The sequence below is a fragment of the Macrotis lagotis genome, chromosome 2 (genome assembly GCF_037893015.1).
Source record: "Macrotis lagotis isolate mMagLag1 chromosome 2, bilby.v1.9.chrom.fasta, whole genome shotgun sequence".
Lineage (NCBI taxonomy): Eukaryota > Metazoa > Chordata > Mammalia > Peramelemorphia > Peramelidae > Macrotis > Macrotis lagotis.
The window spans coordinates 71,009,695-71,028,141 of record NC_133659.1 but is presented as its reverse complement, the minus strand read 5'-3'; the positions used below and the strand labels follow the sequence as shown (position 1 = coordinate 71,028,141).

The 18,447-nt window shown below is 37.0% G+C and overlaps 1 protein-coding gene across 1 annotated transcript in view; it reads right to left on the bottom strand.

The window, feature by feature from the left end:
• BRINP2 (BMP/retinoic acid inducible neural specific 2) overlaps positions 1-18,447 on the bottom strand; it is a 149,384-nt gene that overhangs the window by 62,658 nt on the left and 68,279 nt on the right. The gene's annotated exons all lie outside the window — the stretch shown is intronic.

Sequence of the window (18,447 nt, the reverse complement as noted above, 5' to 3'; positions counted from 1 at the left end):
AAGCAAAGATTAATGGGGTAGGAGGTAGTACAATGGATAGAATGTTAGAGCTTGAGTCTAGAAAAGCAGAGTTCAAATTCTGCCTCCAACACTTGCTAACTGTGTCACTCTGGACAAGGCATTTCACCTTCATCTGTATTATTAGTTAACACTCTATAAAATGGGGATAATCATAGAAGCTACTTCCAAGATTGTTATGAGAATAGAATAATATCTGTAAGGCACATTACAAACCTTAAAGTTCCATATAAACGATAGTTACTATTATCATCACTCCAGTTATTTGTCATTTGAAAAAAATATCTAGGAAACTGAGACAGAATTTAAATAACTTTAGCTCTGATTCTATGGTGTATTTATAATTATGAATATTAATAGATTAGAGTTTAAAAAAGCATTTTATAAATACTATCTCATCTGAGCCCCATAACTACTCAGAAAGAAGGAATCACAAGTATTAATATCCTGTTATACAAGAAATTGATTAGAACTCAGAAAAATTAGGTGACTTTCCAGGTTTACATAGCTAAGGAGTCTCTGAGAAGGGATTTGGATTCCAAGTTGTATTGATGCCTCTTGAACCCAGTCTTGTATAGGCATTCTCATTGTCTTATAAGTATGATTATGTAATTGCTGTGTTATTGCAGCTAGGATGCCATCCCTCTTCTGGATGATTCTCTCTGGGATGATGATAATGTTTGCCCTTTGGTCTCAAAGAAGACCATGACTTCAGGGCAAGTGAGGCCATGACACGCATGTGAATTAGATGTTAGTGATGGGGTGCAGTACTGAGTCACCAGCCTCACTCTCTCCTCCAGAGCCATCTGGGTCCAATGGCCACATATGAATCAGAACGATTAGAGATGACCCTGGATGCAAGGCCATCAGCGTTCAGTGACTTGTCCAAGATCACACAGCTAGTAAGTATCAAGTGTCTGAGGCTCAGTTTGAATTCAGGTCCTCTTGACTCCAAAGTCAGTGTTCCATCCACTGCGCCACCTAGCTGTGAGAGTCCACCGGAGAACATTGACCCTAAAAGGAGGTCCTGACTGGGTAGACTGTGAGGTCATTTGGCTGAGAAATATCTCCAAATAGAGGAAATCTTTCAGACAAAAATAATGTCAGCTTCATTTCTCCCAAACCTAGCGTCTAAGTAGGGTTCCTGGATAACATGGAAAGACTGGCAAGGAGGTAATTTAAAAGCCCACTCTGTTCTCAAACAACGGCTGGTAAACAATGATTGGCCAATTTCATTCTAATCTTCCCAATTTTGCTCTAATTAAAATCAAGCTGCAGCTTTCAAACAGCTTAATTAAAGCTGATTGGGAGAGATGAGGAAGGGGGGGTGGTGGAAATAAAAGGGGAGGGTTAGGAAATAGCTGGTGGTTAGTCCTTGAAGGCCCCAGTGGTGCTGGGTGACTCTAAGATAGCAGCAGGAGTGATGTTTTCATTAGTGTCCATATGAAATGCAAGATCCATATTGAATGTCTGGTGGACAATCACTGCAGTGCAGCTATGGGAGGGACCAGAAGAAACTGAGCAAGGAACTAAGGCCCTGGGCTTTCCTAGAATAGAAATGCCAGCTCTGCTCCCCCTTATGTTCAGATACAGAGAAACTGGGTTTTCCATCACCATTACACATCCCCTAATATGATTATTTAATCCACCATTATAACATTATCAACTATTCCTTGTTTCTATTCTTTAAAAACCTTGTCTTTTTCCCCAGGATCCCTGGAAAATACACTTAGACTGTTAAAACTTCAATCCTTTCTGTTTCTACATTCATAAAATAACAATTTCTAATTATTTACTAATTAACAAATCAACAATCATTGATTAAGGACCTACTGTTTGCCAGGCACCACTATCCTGGATCTTGGAGACATAAAAAATAGGCTATTTCTTTCCTCAATAAGTTTACATTCGAACAGCAAGGAAAACATGCAAATAAATGAACATAAAATACAGATAAAACCTTGGGGGGAAGGGAGAGGTATTAGAAAATGTGGAAGTAGAAGTATCATGTGGAAGATGCATGACCTAAGTCTTAAAGGAAACCAGGCTTCCAAGAGAACCTAGTCCAAGTGAGGAGGAAGTGGGTATAAACTAGGCACAAGAGACAGAATAAAAGAGAAATGGAATTTAAAATATATGTATGTATATATATATATATATATATATGTATATATATATATATATATATCAGTTTTAATTCATGGAATTAAAAGAATTTCCATAACATGGTCTGATTTAAAAAAAAAAGATTGCACATGAATCCACAAATCTATGAGTAAGGAACAATTAGCCATAGAGAGCAAGAGACCTAGAAGTAGAAATGATAAGAAAAGTCTAGAAGGGTAAGAGGACTAGAATAAGGTAGTGATTCTCTTAATGGAACCCAAAATTATATTAATTTTTCCATTTAAACCAACTGCATCATACTGTGAACTAAGGTCAATTTATGATGAACCAACTTCTTTTCATTCTACCCCAAAATTTTTCACTCCAAATCTTGGAGGCACCTAGATGATGATATGAATTGTACACTGTATCTACAGTCAGGAAGACCTGTGTTCAAATCCTATCTGTGTGACTCTGGGTAAGTCAATTGACCATTGTCTGCCTCAGTTTCTCCAAATGTAAAATGAGAATAATAAGAGCACCTATATCACAAATTGTCATAAGGATCAAATGAGATAATATTTGTAAAGGGGTTAGCACAGTGACTGGTCAAAAAAATGTTTATTCCCTTCTTCCTTTACAAATTTTGTGTCTCCTCTCTAAATGTACAATGAATCTAAATGATTTTTGAATCTAAATGGATAGTTTGTACTTATCCCCATAAAATTACATTTTATTCATTTAACTCAGTTTAAATTTATCCAGATAATTTTGTAGTTTTATTCTAGCTACTGACTATCCTTTTCAATTTTGTGTCATTTCAGGTTTTTCTTGTTGTTTTCTTTTTTTTTAATCAATCCCTTTGGTCAAGCTTCTCGACTTATGTCAACTTTTCCTCTGCCCACCTGATTAATCAGTTCCAATGTATTAAAAATGAGGCAAATGAGTTAAAAACTCATTCTACCTTCTCTCCAGAGCATTTGTTTTTTTTTTTTTTTTTTTGGTCTATAGGTTTTACAGCTTTTAGCACTAAATTAGATATAAATTTTACAAGTCCCAGTACCCTGGCTTTTATTCTGTGAATTCTATGAAGTAGCACCTGTAATTGGCACATTTTTAACCATTTCCAAATAAAATGAAAAGATTGATCAATCCAATATTGCAGTGTGGGGTGGGGGATAAAATGATAAGTTCAGTTAAGGTCATGAATATCCTGATACTATAGCAAAAACCCTTTAATGAAAGAGATCAATAAGTAATCCTTTCCCAACTTAATGAGGATAAATCCATCTGTTAATCACCACAGAATAATACAGTTGGAAGTGACCCCAGAGGCAATCTACTACTATCCATAGGGAAAGGGGATCTAGACCTGTGAGTTCCTTGGTGGTGGTGCTGTTGTTAAATGTGAGAATTCCCTCTACCAATGCAGCATGGTGCCTTCTGTTCAAATTCTAGACAGAGATTCACTTAAGGTACTTAAGAGACATGCTTAAGGTCATATTAAGAATGTGTACTCAGATCTTCCTGATTGCAAAGTACATGCAAAGTACATGCCATCACACCTTTCAGTACAAACCAGAACTGAACAGAAATCTCTACAATATAATCAATAAGCAGGAGTCATACATCTTGAGTAGGGAGCCCTAGCAACTTAGGTTGGAATTTACTTTGAAAGAGTTTAGAGAGATTAAGTAACTTACCCAGGGTCCCACAGCCAGTTTACATCAGAGACAGAACCTGATCCAAGTGTCTCTGGCTTTGAGACTAGATTTTTGCATCCTTACCAACTCTATCTCTTTCTTCTGAATAGGTACAGGTAATTCTAACACATCTAATGCATCTCTAATGATATCACAACTTTTCTTGTAAGTCAGATCTTCAGGACCAGATGAATGAAATGAAGGACATTAAAAGAATCAACTAATGAAATAAATAATCAGTGATAATAATAACACACTTTAAATTTTTATTGATTTTATATCACATTTGTTTCCACATGTGGTCCATCTTCTTAAGAGTGAAAGTTTGAGGGCAGCTAGGTGGAGCAGTGGATAGAGCACTGGTCCCGAGTCAGGAGGACCTGGGTTCAAATCCAACCTCAGACACTTAATAATTAAAAAAAAAAACGAAAAAAAGAGTTGTCTTCCTACAAATATATGGATTGTAGTTAACTATATATGTGTAATATCCCATACCTATAGTTCCCTAAATCTACAATAAAGGGAGAGAGGAATAGTTTGCATTTCTGAAGCTCTTTAAAAACCTTTTTCCTGATATCTAATGCATAATTAACTTCATTTTATTCTTGAGAAAATAGAGGGTTTTACTCTATGACAGGATAACTTGCCCAAAGTCGAGGAACTAGTATATACTAGAGTTCAAATATCAACCTAGGTCTCTCAGCTCTATCCCTCAGTATTCTCATTCTATGTCATACTCCTTTTGAACTTTGGATGATTATGGGAAACTGGAGAGAGGGGATATTTTCAGAAGATTAGAGAGATAATAAAATATTATCCATATTTGTATGGTATAATAGATAAGGTCAGTTTTGCAAACCATAGGCCATTGAACTTTATGTCAGTCAATCTCAGTCAACATTCAATTGATAATTAAAGAGATGGATGTCTGAAAAAGAAATGTGATTTCTAGTTGCCAGCATGGATTCACTTAAATAAAATGCTTCTCACTGACTTGATAAAAGGAATGTCAAAGATCTATTAGGAGAATGCAAATTCATGTCAACCTAGAGAGAAGTCTCCAGGACAAAGTAAGAGGTCTCTAGCCTAAGGATCCTAGGATCACGGAAACAGGCCTTCCACTTAGGTTAACCCCTTCACTTGCCTTATGAGGAAAACTAAGGCGTGTGAAGGTTAAATGATTGGTCCAAAGTCAAACAGGAAGCTATTGTTAGAAGTAGCATATATGAATTCAGGCCCTCATGCCTTCAAAGTGCAAGGTTCTTTGTACTCCTATGGAACATGAAAAAGAAAAACAAAACAAGATAAAAAACAGTGACTTAGATGCATACATAGATGGCATACTTATAAATCTATGGATGAGACAGAGATGGGAAGGAATGTTAATATGTTCAGCCCCAAAATCCATGTTTTTTTAATTCTCTGACAATTTGGAAGATTGGGATGAAATGCATAAGATGAAAGGTAATGAGAATAAATTTGTGTTTGTCTACATATGTGACATTTGTATACAAACATACATTAATGTGTTGTATATTTTATATAAATCTAATATATAACACATGTTGATAATGTATGATATATATCATGTTGCATAATATGTAGATAGGTTATATATGTATTGTATAATATATAGATACTGCAGTTGATTTAATAATATTACATATATTTATGTAAATATATAATGTAATAAATATACATTGTGTAAATATGTGTAATATATGTGTTCATGTATTCATGTATGTCTGTATGTATATGTTTACACAATATATGCATGAATATATATGTGTATACGTATATGTGTATATATATATATATATATGTATATATATATATATATATACACATATTAAATCAACAACCATAATATCATCAGGTAGAGACTTGGACTGCTTAACAGTAATTCATGTGAAAAAAAACACCCAAGGGTTTTGGTTGACTAAATACTCAATGAGTCATCAGTGTGCCTTAGCTGCCAAAAAAAATCCTAATGCAATATTAAGCTCTATTAACAGAAGTGTAATGTCCAGAACACAAGACGTTAGTTATAGTCCCACACGATTCCATGATGGTCAGACAGCATGTGGAATACTTAGTTTAGCTCTTATTGCACATTTTCTTTTATCGTTTATTGAGGCATTTTGTTTTTACATCCCATTCATTTCTACATCTACCCAGAGTCATGCTATTTAACCAAGATATAAAAGAAAGGAAAAATTAAAAAAAAACATTCAACCAGACCGGTCTATACATCAGCTTTGACAGAGCCCATTATACCATACATGCATAGCCTCCAGTCTCACTTCTCTAATGTAGAGAGATTTATTTTAACTCTTTTTTCCCCAGTTGGTGTCACATTTTGAAGGAGACACTGATAAACCGGAGTATACTTAGAAGATACCAAGGATGGTGAGGTGACTCACTGGACAGAACTCTGGGTCTGTAGTCAGGAAGACTTGATTTCAAATCAAGCTTCAGACACTCACCAACTGTATGGCCCTGGGCAAGTATCTTAACCTCTATTTGCTTAATTCACTAGATATGGAAGTGATAAACCATTCCAGTCTCTTTGCCATGAGAACCACATACAAGGTCATAGAGTCAACACAACTGAACAACAACAACAACAATCACCTAGGATGTTAACAAACCCTCCAAGTTATAACCAGGATAACCAAAAGAATTTGGGGATATTTATCTTAGAAAACAGAAGACTAATGGGAGCCCATGAGTAATGTCTTCATTTATTTAATGAGTTTTCATTAAGAAGATATTCTCCATAGTTCCAGAAAGCAAAAATAACAGGAAATCACAAGGAGACATTTTAACACAAAAGACAGAACTTGCTAACAATTAAAGCTGTTTGGTTTTTTTTTTAATGTCATAAGCTATTTTATAAAATTGTGATCTCAACATTAGTGGGAGTGTTCAAGCAGATACTTGATAATTATCTAATGGGCATAGTATGGAGACCATTTCATCACTGGTTGAATTGGATGGTGATTGAGTTCTTTCAGCTCCAAGATCTCTTATTCTCTCTCCTCTTGCATTCTCATAAAGAATACCCCTATCATTTCATTTACTTGACACAGATATTGACTTATAGCACAGATCCAGGTAGCTCAATGACTTCCTTCTGTCACTTTGTCCTTGGTCTGTACTTTTCCAAGCCAAGTTATCTATAGTCCTTTGTGTATACTTCATACTTGTAAAATTATACCCTAATCATCTCAACCATTGAAATCCTTTACTCTCCAAGAAGACCAACTTATTGAAATTTCTCTCCCATTTCACTCACCAGTCCTATCCCTAGGTTAGGAACATGCTCTCCAGCAAGGAAAGAATTACATGAACGAATGGTGGTCAAACGGAGCAGAACCAAGAGAACATTGTACACATTAACAACAACATTGTGAGTTGTTCAACTTTGATGGATGCGATTCTTCTCAACAGATCAGAGATCAAGGACAACCTGGGGAGACCTGTTACGGATAATGTCATCCACATCCAGAGGGGTTAGAAAGAAACAAAGCAATCTGAATGTATACTATGTTCATTGTTTTAAAACTTTTCATATTTTTCCTCCTATCTTTTTTCATATCTCTCCTCCTTTCTTTTCTCTTAGTCCTGATTCCTCTCACACAAAATGATTAATATATAAATATGTTACACAGAAAGGTACACATACAACTTTTATAAGAGTGTTCACTGCCAAGGAGAGAGGGAAAGAAAAGGAGGGTAGTAGAAAAATATGTGACATAAATTTGCAAATAATAAAAATTAACTTTCTCCCCTTAAATCTTTTTATTGATATCTTTGAATTTTATTAGACTTTGCTTAGCATCATTATTTACAAAATAGCATTATCTTGCCCATATTATAAATGCCATGAAAGTTGGATTTATGCCAAATAACCAATACTTAACACAATACTGTATCCATAGCAGGTGCTTGATAAATGTTTGTTCCACTGAATTAAGTGGAGCTGGTTTCAAATCTCAGCTTTCTAACCCCCTTGAGATTTTCCAGCATAACAGACCATGGGGTAATGGTATATTCATGCTTATTGAAGGCAAGAAAAGATGCCTCACTATTCTGCAACCACATGAGATCATTGGATTTAAAGATGGAGAAGCCCTTAGAGTTTAATTAGTCTAAACTCCCTAATTTTACAGGGAAGGAAACTGAGGCATAAGGAAGTAGGTCAACAGGTTCAAGAATGCATGGGGAATAAAAGGAACAGAGTTGGGATTTGAATATTGATCCCCTGGTGCCAAATGCAATACTTTTTCTAAGTGGGATTCCAAAACAATAAAGTCTGTGTACACAATTGCCAGGTGTATGATCAATCCTCCTTCCTTCCCTCCCCCCTCCCCTACCCAATAGCTCCTTTAGGATTGGAACTTAACCGCAGACAGAACTGGCAGTGCCCAGGGGTGGTTTCACCCCCTTAAGTTTACCCCAGTTACTAGTAAACCAAAGCCGTCGCCTATGTGGAATGATCATTAGCTGTCTCTATGCCCCAATAGATCTAGGAGATCTCATTCCCTGAGGTTCTTTCTTCCTGTCCCTTCTTCGTCACTGGCAGATCCCATAGGGAATACTGGAACATAAAGTGGAGTGTGGATGTGAGAAGAAGAAAAAATGGCAATTCTCATGGGCCTCTGGCTGCACAACAATGAGCTCAGTGCATCCCTAGTTCCAGCTGGCTCACCTCATTGCCAGCCAGGATCTCTCTTTGGGCTGAACTTGGGGTTGGCAGTTGGGGGTGGAGGGGTTGTTCTAATGTTCTTGTTCATGGTGGCCTGAGGTCATATTTGTTCTTTACTAAGGCCAATAGGCAGATTTCAAACCTGAAGCTTCTAGTGCCTCACTCCCCTTTACTTATTTTAATAATAATGATTAATAATGATAAGCTAGAATCTATCTAATGCTTTAAAATTTGCAAGTCACTTTATATGTGTTACTTCATTTGACACTGTGAGCTATGTGCTATTTTATTATCTCTACTATAAAAATGTGGAAAATCAGGCAGATGGGGGTTAAATGAATTTACTGCCCTCCCCCAGTTAATAACTAGTGTCTATGATAGAATTTGGGCTCAGGTTTTTCTTACTCTTAGTCCAGTTTTCTTATATTTGTGTCTATGCTGCATTCCCTCATTGTTCCTGGCCTCAAGAAGTTTTCATTCTCTTTCTCTTTAATTTTTATATTCCCCCCAGTTTGAAACACAAAAGGGAATGCTTATTAATTGACTTCTTAATTTCCTCATATGTAAAATGAGGGCACTGGACTAGATTACTTCTAAGACCATTTTTTTCAGTTCTAAAAATTGATGATTCTGTCATTCTAGATCACATTTTCCTGACTGGACTTGGTGTTCTCTAAGTTCATGAGGTGGGTCTTGTAATCAGTGATTTTCAATTAAAGTTCTATGGTAGCTACAGAAGGTTGCAAAAGTGGAATGAGCCCATTTTCTTTTCTGCTTAGCTCACCTTTTAATTTTCAACTGATACTGGAAATGACACTACAAGGTAATGGGCTCACAAAAGATTGCAATGGTTACAAAAGTGTCTAAGGGAGAAGAAACTCGATATTTTGAAAGGTGACATGCAGGAAGGCCCAGTGTAAAAATGAGTGCCTTCCTATCTGTCAAACCCTGATCTCAAGAGTAAAGAGGCTAAAAATTCCTTGTGAAGGGCTTCATGGGTCATGGTAAGAGGCTTCTGCCCCTCCAGACACATATTGCTCTCAGTAGCGATTCATTCATGAATAAAATTAATTTTTTCTGAAGCAAAAATTAATCCTATATCTCTCTGCCTGACTGACTTTTGATCTCTCTACCAAATCTCATCTGAAAACAAAACTATTCCTTCCTTCATCTCTCCACCCTCTGGGGTCCCTTCTTCCTTCATAACACATTTATATTTTTCCTTAATTTTAACTTCATGGATTAATTTTAAGAATGTTGAGAGGCCATAGATAGCATAATAGGTTTGAAGTCAGGAAAGATCATCTGGAATCTTGTTGAAACACTTTTGTTGTTGTTACTGCTGCTGCTGTTGTTGTTGCATTTGGTCATATCCAATTCTTTGTGAATTCCAACACTGTAACCAGAATCACACAACTCAAGCCCACTGAACTTCCATTTCCTATCTATAAAAATGGAGATACTGACACCTTCCATTTTTACCTCTCAGGGTCATTATGATGAGGAAATAAAATAATGCATATAAATCACATGGTCAACCTTCAGATGCTATATGGGATATTACTATTATTGAAAGAAGTAGGGGCGGCTAGGTGGTGTATGGGGTGGCTAGGTGGCGTAGTGGATAAAGCACCAGCCTTGGAGTCAGGAGTACCTGGGTTCAAATCTGGTCTCAGACACTTAATAATTATCTAACTGTGTGGCCTTGGGCAAGCCACTTAACCCTATTTGCCTTGCAAAACAAAAAAAACCCTAAAAAAAAGAGATACTATATATGGGTATGCATATATTATGCATGTGTGTATATATATACATATATGTTATTATTTCTTATTAATGTTTTCTCTTTGACTAGATCCTAAACTCATGCTGAATAATGCATCTGTGTCTTCTACCCTTGTGCCCCATACCCATTCATGTTGCCTAATATAGAACTCTGTATATAAAAAGGGCACAATAAATGCTTCTTGACAGACTGAATGTAAAGAAATTAAATAAATTACAGTTACATTGTATTATAGATTTTAGACATCAGTGATTAGGAGACAAGTGGGATAATAAAGCAATTCATGGCAGAGTATATGCTCACATGTATTATATTTTTTTCCCAGCTAGAGATCTGAAAATGTTATTTCACCTGTTATGGAATTTCTCATGTGGAAATTCTCTCCTCTGAGACAGATCAGCAACTGACAAGCTTAGAGAGTTGTCTAGGAGTACTAACAAATTAAGAGATATGCCTAGGGTTATCAAGTCAATAGGTGTCAATGGTGATATTTGACCCTTTTAACCTTTTGACTTTATTTTGTCCAAACCCCAAATTCCCTTTATTCACTGTATCACTAAAAGGATAAAAAATAATGTGTGATCACTTTTTTGAAACAGTGTAATAGTTGGGTATGCCAGACCTGGAATCAGGAAGACTTCCTGAGTTCAAATACTAATCAGATCTTACTACCTATGAGATCCTGGGCAAGACATTTGACCTCTATTTGACTCAGCTTTCTCAGCTATAAAATAGAGATCACAATAGTATCTGCCTCTCAGGGGTTGTTGTGAGGATCAAATCAGATAATATTTGTAAAGCATGTAGAAGAACGCCTGAAACAATAGCTATCATTATTATTGTTGGGTTTTGTTGTCGTTATTAATGTTTTCATAGGTGGTCAGAGAAGAATCATTCTGGATTGCAATGATGTACAAGTCTCACTATAATCTTGTTTCCAATAACCATATTGTTGCTCTCTCTTACAGTTGAGTTTGCTTTATATATAAAGTGTTTGAGGGCAATTTGTTAACTCAATTGTCAATTCAATTCAGTATTATTCATAGAGCACCTAGTATGGGTCAGGCCCAGTTCCAGGGATACAAAATCAAAAATGAAATTGGTTCCTGCCCTTAAGGACAGGGCACAACAATATAGTAAGGTCCTTTTATAGATCAAATCCATGATATGTTCACATCATATGTAATTCTACTAAATTAGAGAGGTAAGAGGCATGATGCTATAATACATTGAATCTTGAATATAGAGATGGGAAGACCTGTATTCAAAACCTACCTATAATACTTACTAGATATGCAGCCTTGGGTAAACCTCAGTAACCTCATCTATAAAATGGAAATAGTATTATCCATAGTACCTACCCATGATTGTTGTAAGGTTCAAACAAGACAATCTATGTAGCATCCTTTGCAAATTGTAAACCACAATATACATGTTAGTTGTTAATATAGTAGTTGCAAACTGGAACTTTTTTTATGCTCTGCTAAATAGTAAACTGAATTCATGCTTGGTTTTTTTTTTTTACTGTCCCCTTTCTTCTTTGCTATCAGTACCCTCAGAAAATACTGTCTGAGCTCTGGGCACCATATATCATCCAGTTATTGCTTTCATTTAAGCTTTCACCATAAAAGCAATGGATGTCTCTAGTGAACTTAAGGTAGACTTCAATGGAAAATTTACCAAGGTCAAGAGATGGAAGCAGTCAGGTATTTTTGGCTCGTTATGTAGACTTTCAGCTCTTTGCTCCATATATTAGAACTTAGATAAATAAGGGATTCAAGGCTTTTCTCAACCTAGTTCTACATGCATCTCTTAGATTTTGCACATAGCTCCTTTCTTTCCATTCCAATCAATGCCTCCTTTGCCAAGCTACAAACCTAGAGCACAAGCTAATGCATATCTCATAGCTGAGCAGCTTTACTAGTCTCAAAGTCATATAATTCTGTCCCAAGATGAGTTAAGCCTCTTCCTTCATTCTCCCATGTAACCAAACTGAAATTGTTTTGCCATCTTTCACAGAATGTTTGCTCTCTCTCTTTCTCTTTCTCTCTCTCTCTTGCTCTTTCTCTCTCTCTCTTGCTTTCTCCCTTTCTTCTTCCCTCCCTTTCTCCTTCCTCCCCTCCCTATGTCTCTGTGTCTCTCTCTCTGAATCTGTCTCTATTTCTCTCTATCTCTTCCTCTATCCCTCCCTCCTCTTCTCTCATAGTGTCTTTCTTTATCTTTCTCTCTGACTGTCTCTCTCCCTCTCTCTTACTCCAGTCCTCCCTCTTTTTTCTCCACCCCCCCTTTTTCTATGTCTGTGTCCATGCCTTTGTCTTTGTGTCTGTTTCCGTGTTTCTGTGTTGCCAAGTCTCTGTGTCTGCATGTATGTCTGTCTCTAACTTCTCATTTTGTCTGTTTTTCTGACTCTGTCTCTGTGTCCCTCTCTGTCTCTGTCTCTCTCTCCCTGTCTCTGTCTGTCTCTGTCTCTGTCTCTGTCTCTGTCTCTGTCTCTCTCTCTCTCTCTCTCTCTCTCTCAGAAGCAATGAACACCCAGGAAAGCACTGGGATTTACTCTGGAAGATGTAAATGACTTTTCTTATTTATGTGGATTGTGATCTCTAATTGGAAATGGTTCCTTTCTCTCAGGGTAAGCTGTTTATCCCTGGAAAGCATTTGTTCAGTGGGTGAGTTGTGGCCCAGATTTTAAATCAGCTGTGAGATTCCTCCTTCTGTGATGGTTTCCATCTCCCTGTCTGCTTCCTCATCTTACCCACTCCCAGGGGCACCCCTCAGGCTTCTTCTGAGTCCTCTTGCCTTTTCTGCCTTCAAATTCTCTCCACAGTAACCTCTTATGTTCCCAAGACTTGATCTGCTTGTGTACCAGCATCTCCCAGAGCTACCCTCTCACCTCTAACCTTTCTCTTGTGTCTGCAATATCCTCTCTTAAGTCTCTTCACCAACTGAAATCCATTAGGGGCAGATTCCTTCCCCCTTAAGACCTCTCTACTCTCCTGCCCTGACAGCCCTTGTCCACCTTTCTAGCTCCCTGGCACTTGACATTATCGAATCCTTGACTAAGCTTTATACCGCTCTTCGTTCCCATCCAGGCTCCTGTAATATCTTAATTTGCTTCCTTGTATATTTGCAAACATGCTTCTTTCTAATGGAATACAATCTCTTCTTGCTACCTCTTTGCCTTATTGACAAGGTTCCCAAAAGGCGATGTAGTACAGTAGGAATCCTGGACTTTGCGTCAAAGGACCTTTTTTCAAGATCTGTCATTGTCCTGCCTGTTTGACTTCATAACTTTCAACCTCTATTTCCTCCTTTATAAAAGGAGAGGTTTTTTAACTCTGATGCTTAAAAAAGTTTAAGAGACATAATTTCTTTTATAAAATGGTCATTGACACACTTGAATGCCAACAATAATCTTGACAGTGGGATCAGAGACTTATATGGCCTAGGAAGACAGCTGCCAGAGAGGTTGGCAATCAGTTCTGATTGGTTAACAATTAATGAGTGATGAGTACTTTACAAAGGCAAGTTTATTCACTCTAATGAGAGGCTGACATCATCTTGTCATTCCTGGATAGAGAGACTATCACTATACCAAGCCTTGGGCAATCTAGACTAAGAATCTCTATCCCCCAACTAAGCCTGAGGTAATTGGGTGGGATGAAAAGAAAGTTAACGTTATCTTTCATCAATCCTATCCTAGAGAGATTGAACAAGGAGACAGGACAGAGTCAGGGGGAAAACTGGGGTCTTCTCAATTTTAATGACTGATTTCATATGAGAGAAAAATAATCATTTCTCTCACAACTAAATGACCTCTAACATCCCTTCTGGCTCTACATCTATGACCATATACTCTCTAATTTCGAATGTCCTTGACCAATAACCTTCTTTAGTTAAAACAAGCTACATTCATAACCCCTCATCCTCATGATTTTTAGTTTCCATATTTTTGGTTTGCTTCTCCCAGACTGCGTCCTTACCTGAATTGTTCTGTCCTACTTTTCTGGTTCTTTTTCTGTTTATGGTCTTTTTTTTCTCTATAAAGACTTCTAGCTCACCTACAAATGCTTATTTTTAAGGAGGAGATGAAAAAGGAGATAGCAATGACTTGAGGTCAATTCCTTGGACTTACTAAGCACTCACCTTACATTCCTCACAACTGCAATATTATATCTATCATTCTATATGGTTTCAGTCTCTTCCCATCTCTAAATTTTAATTTATTCTTTCCTAGTTTTAAGTGTTTCATCATAGTGGGCTGGATTTTTCACCCTCTCATGATTGTCTCTCTATTAAAACCTTAATAAAAAAAGAAATTAAAAAAAAAGACTGCTCATTACTTTGATTTGTAGCAAAGGGAGAATGGAACATTACCGCCAGAGTGTTTCGAGAAACCATATTTACATTTGCATCAGCTCAATTTAGGTGCCTGATTAGGTTGCGTATTATGATGAAGATGCACTTACCAGTTGAAGGGAAGTGTCATAGTCTAGAGTAACGAGCACAAGGCTGCAAGTTGGGAGACCTGAGCACTATTTCTGGCTGCAGTTCTAGGTGGTTCTCTGACCTTGAAGAAAAGTCCACTTTAATTCTCTAGGCCTTGGTTTTCCCATCTGTTCGATAAGGCTTCTTTCTCTGTGAGATGCCAGTCAATTAATGGTCATTTCTTGAGGTTCTGCCATAAGCAAAGTAACCTACTATGTGCTGGGGAAGATGATGGAAATAAGACAATAATCTTATTCCTTAATAACTAAGAGATGATTCATGCCTCTGAAACCTGCTGAATTCTTGGATCAGAGGGTTAGCAATTTAGGGGAACTCAGTAGGTGCAAATATGAAATTGGGTCAAGAAACTCAAGACCACTCAGATGAGTACTCTTAACTGAAGAGCCATATGATTTCAAGGTACACATCCTAACAAACTGAATTTCATTTTAACCTGGGAAATGGAGACAATTCCTAAGGGACACATTCAGCTGCCCATGAAGCACTCTAGTAAGGAGGCCAGCTCCATTCAGGAAGAAACAACTTTAATGAACAAGAGTAGGATCTGTAGCAGCCCAAAACACTGGCATCCCTCTTGCTCCTACTGGTAGCTTCTCAGAGCTGTGACAAGTGATAAATCTTCTCCAGATAGGGAACTAATGTCCCAATGACATTTTTAAAGGACTGGGTCTATAGACTATGTAGAATTTAAATACTAAATTTTAGCCTGGATGGACTCACCCAGTGTAAACTTTAGGGGGCAGTGGTATGGAAGAAGGGTAGGTACTTGGGAACAGGGATATAGATACACATATATGGATTTAGGATTTAGATTGAAAACCACAAACATATATATACATATACATATATGTTTATGTGTAAATGCATTTTGTGTGTATATATTTGGACATGATCAATTGTTTTGCTTCTTGACTCCATTTTTTTTTCCTGGGGAAAGTGTGTAAGAGGGTGAAAAAAGTACATTTCTGTTCAATTAAAAACTCATATATAAGAGAGAAAGGAAGAGAAGGTTAAAAAAAGGAAAGGGAAGGGGAGGGGAGGGAAAGGAAGGAGAGAGGAGAGAAAAGATGGATGACATGGAAGAGTTCCTTTCCATGACTTGAATGTAGGAATTTTACCTTGGATTTCTTTTAAGGATTCTTTGTGTCTAGCACATGATGGGCCCCAGAAATACTAATAGTGTATCAGCCTTATAAGTCTTGGGTAAGCACAAAGTACAGGGCAGCTACATTGGATAGTAAGTACCAGTTCCTTCCACTCTCTATATCTTACCACTTTTATAGCCAAAAGCTGTCAAATTGTTCTAAAGCTACTCTGTCCCTTAATAGCAATCAGGAGCACTTGGGGTTTTGTTTTCAAAAGTCTGAAGTTTCCTGCAGTTCACTAAACAAAAAGTGTTTTGTTCAATCAGTGAGGAAGGAATGCTAGTCTCACTCATATTGTATGTGAGTGCTCATTGAGTATCTGTTTTTCATCTACCCAATCCAGTTGGATTGCTTTATTTTTTTTTCTCTTACTGTTGCATGAAATCAAGGAAGGGTATATTGATTCAATCTGATTATATTCAATTTGCATTTTTTTGGTGGGGGTGCAGGAGAAGGTTGGGAATTCTTTACTCCAATAGATAGGCTTATCTGCCATAGAGTAGCCAAAACATCACATCATAAGGCACTTTCTGATATATTCCATTCTGTCTCACTTTCCCCTTTATGAGATTTGAAAATACACTTTCTGTGGGTAAAAGGGAACAAACTAAGGTCTGATTCTAAAGTATTTTAATGTTTCTTTTGGGAGTGGTTTCTAATCTACATCAAGTAATTCTGTTCCACAATTGAACCAAACATCCAAATGACTGTGTTATAGGCAGAAACAGACCTAAGTAGGAACAAAGACAAAACCAATAAATTTTTATTGGGAAAGTACTCAAATAGCATCGGTGATAATCCAGAGTCACAATGGTTTCTTTAATGATGGTATTTTCAACTTTCAAAATACTAATGAGGCAAAGGTACATAAATGTTACCTTTTCCATCTTCTAAAAGTTTTTCCCTTTACCCCTATGTCATAATGCTGTTGTCCGAAAAAAAAAAGACCAAGTTTCCTAGACTCTTCACTCTACAGTGACTGGTCCCATATGTACAGTATGGTGCTATGAGAGTGTGTCACTTTAAATGATCCAAAAACGGTTACCATCTGATAGATGGGTTAAATATATAGATATGATTGTAGAACATTCCTCAAGACTAGCTCTAAGGTATTCCTCATCATTAGGCTACCAGTTGTGAGAACTGCCAAAAAGACTGGGAGGGTGGATCATAGCAAGAGGAGAAGGAGAAAGGTCCACTGAAGATAAAAGGGGAACCCAATGGGAGGATGGGAAGTCCCCTTACATACCCCAGCTCTTGTTTTGCTAATTGTTTTATGGGTAAATGGATTTCTAAAAGGTTGAGAGTAAGTAGAGAATTATGCAGTAAATCATAGCTTATTTTTAAAATGCAATCAAAAAGGCTCTTAGAAAGAAATTCTATAATGAACATAGAGAATCCCTTAGTTAAGGAGTCATAAAACAGAGAATTGCTTACAACTATTCTTTTTGGATTTGGGGTGAAAAGTCAAGAGTTCTGTGTATTTAGCTAACTTAAAATAGGAGAGGGAGATTTACCATACTATTTAGATATCTGATTATTTTATTTTACTTGTATAAAACAGAAAGGCAAAGTTGTCTTTGAATAGAATTTGGCCTTTAATCCAGGCAGAATTTAAATAACGAATCAACCATTTCCATAAATCCCTATCCCCATCCAGTGTAATCTTATGGAGGAGAAGACACAAAGTAGGGAACAGAGAACATCTATGTGCCATAGTAAATAGAGTATAGGGCCTGAAGCCAAAAAGGTTCATCTTTTTCAGTTTAAATATGATCCCAGACATTCACTAGTTATGTAACTGACCCCAAGAAAGTTATTTAATCTGGTTTGCCTCAGTTTCCTTATCTGTAAATTGGACTGGAGAAGTAAGTGACAAACGACTGCAGTAAAATCTTTGCCAAAAAAAAAAACCAAACCCTCAAATAGGTCCAAAACAACTAAACAACAAGTTGGGAATAGGAATATTAAAATTAATAAAATGAGCCAAATTCCTCTGTGACTCAATCAATCAATTGAGAACACTAGAAGCAAAGACAAGCTTAGAAGAGTATGTTGCCAGGCATGCATATGGACTACAAACATAGAGATCCTGGCAAACTTGCTTCTCTGTATCAGCCAAACACAGATCTAGTTTTCTCTCTTAATGTGGTATGAGAGTGGGCATTCTAAGCCACTGATGAATGACCTCCTATACCAATCATCTGACCACCTCTTAACAATTTTTTTTTGGCTATAAAATATTCCTGAGCTACATAATTTTGTCTTTAGTTCCCATGGGTCTTGTATTAACAAAAGTAACCCAAGCAGATATTTTAAAGTCATCAAAAAAATCACCCAAGATAAAGTGGGGATGGGTAGGGAGGGGGATGAGGTGAAGAAGTCATGGAGAAGGAGAGAGAGAGAGAGAGAGAGAGAGAGAGAGAGAGAGAGAGAGAGAGAGAGAAGAGTGTTCAGGGGAAGATCTGTGCA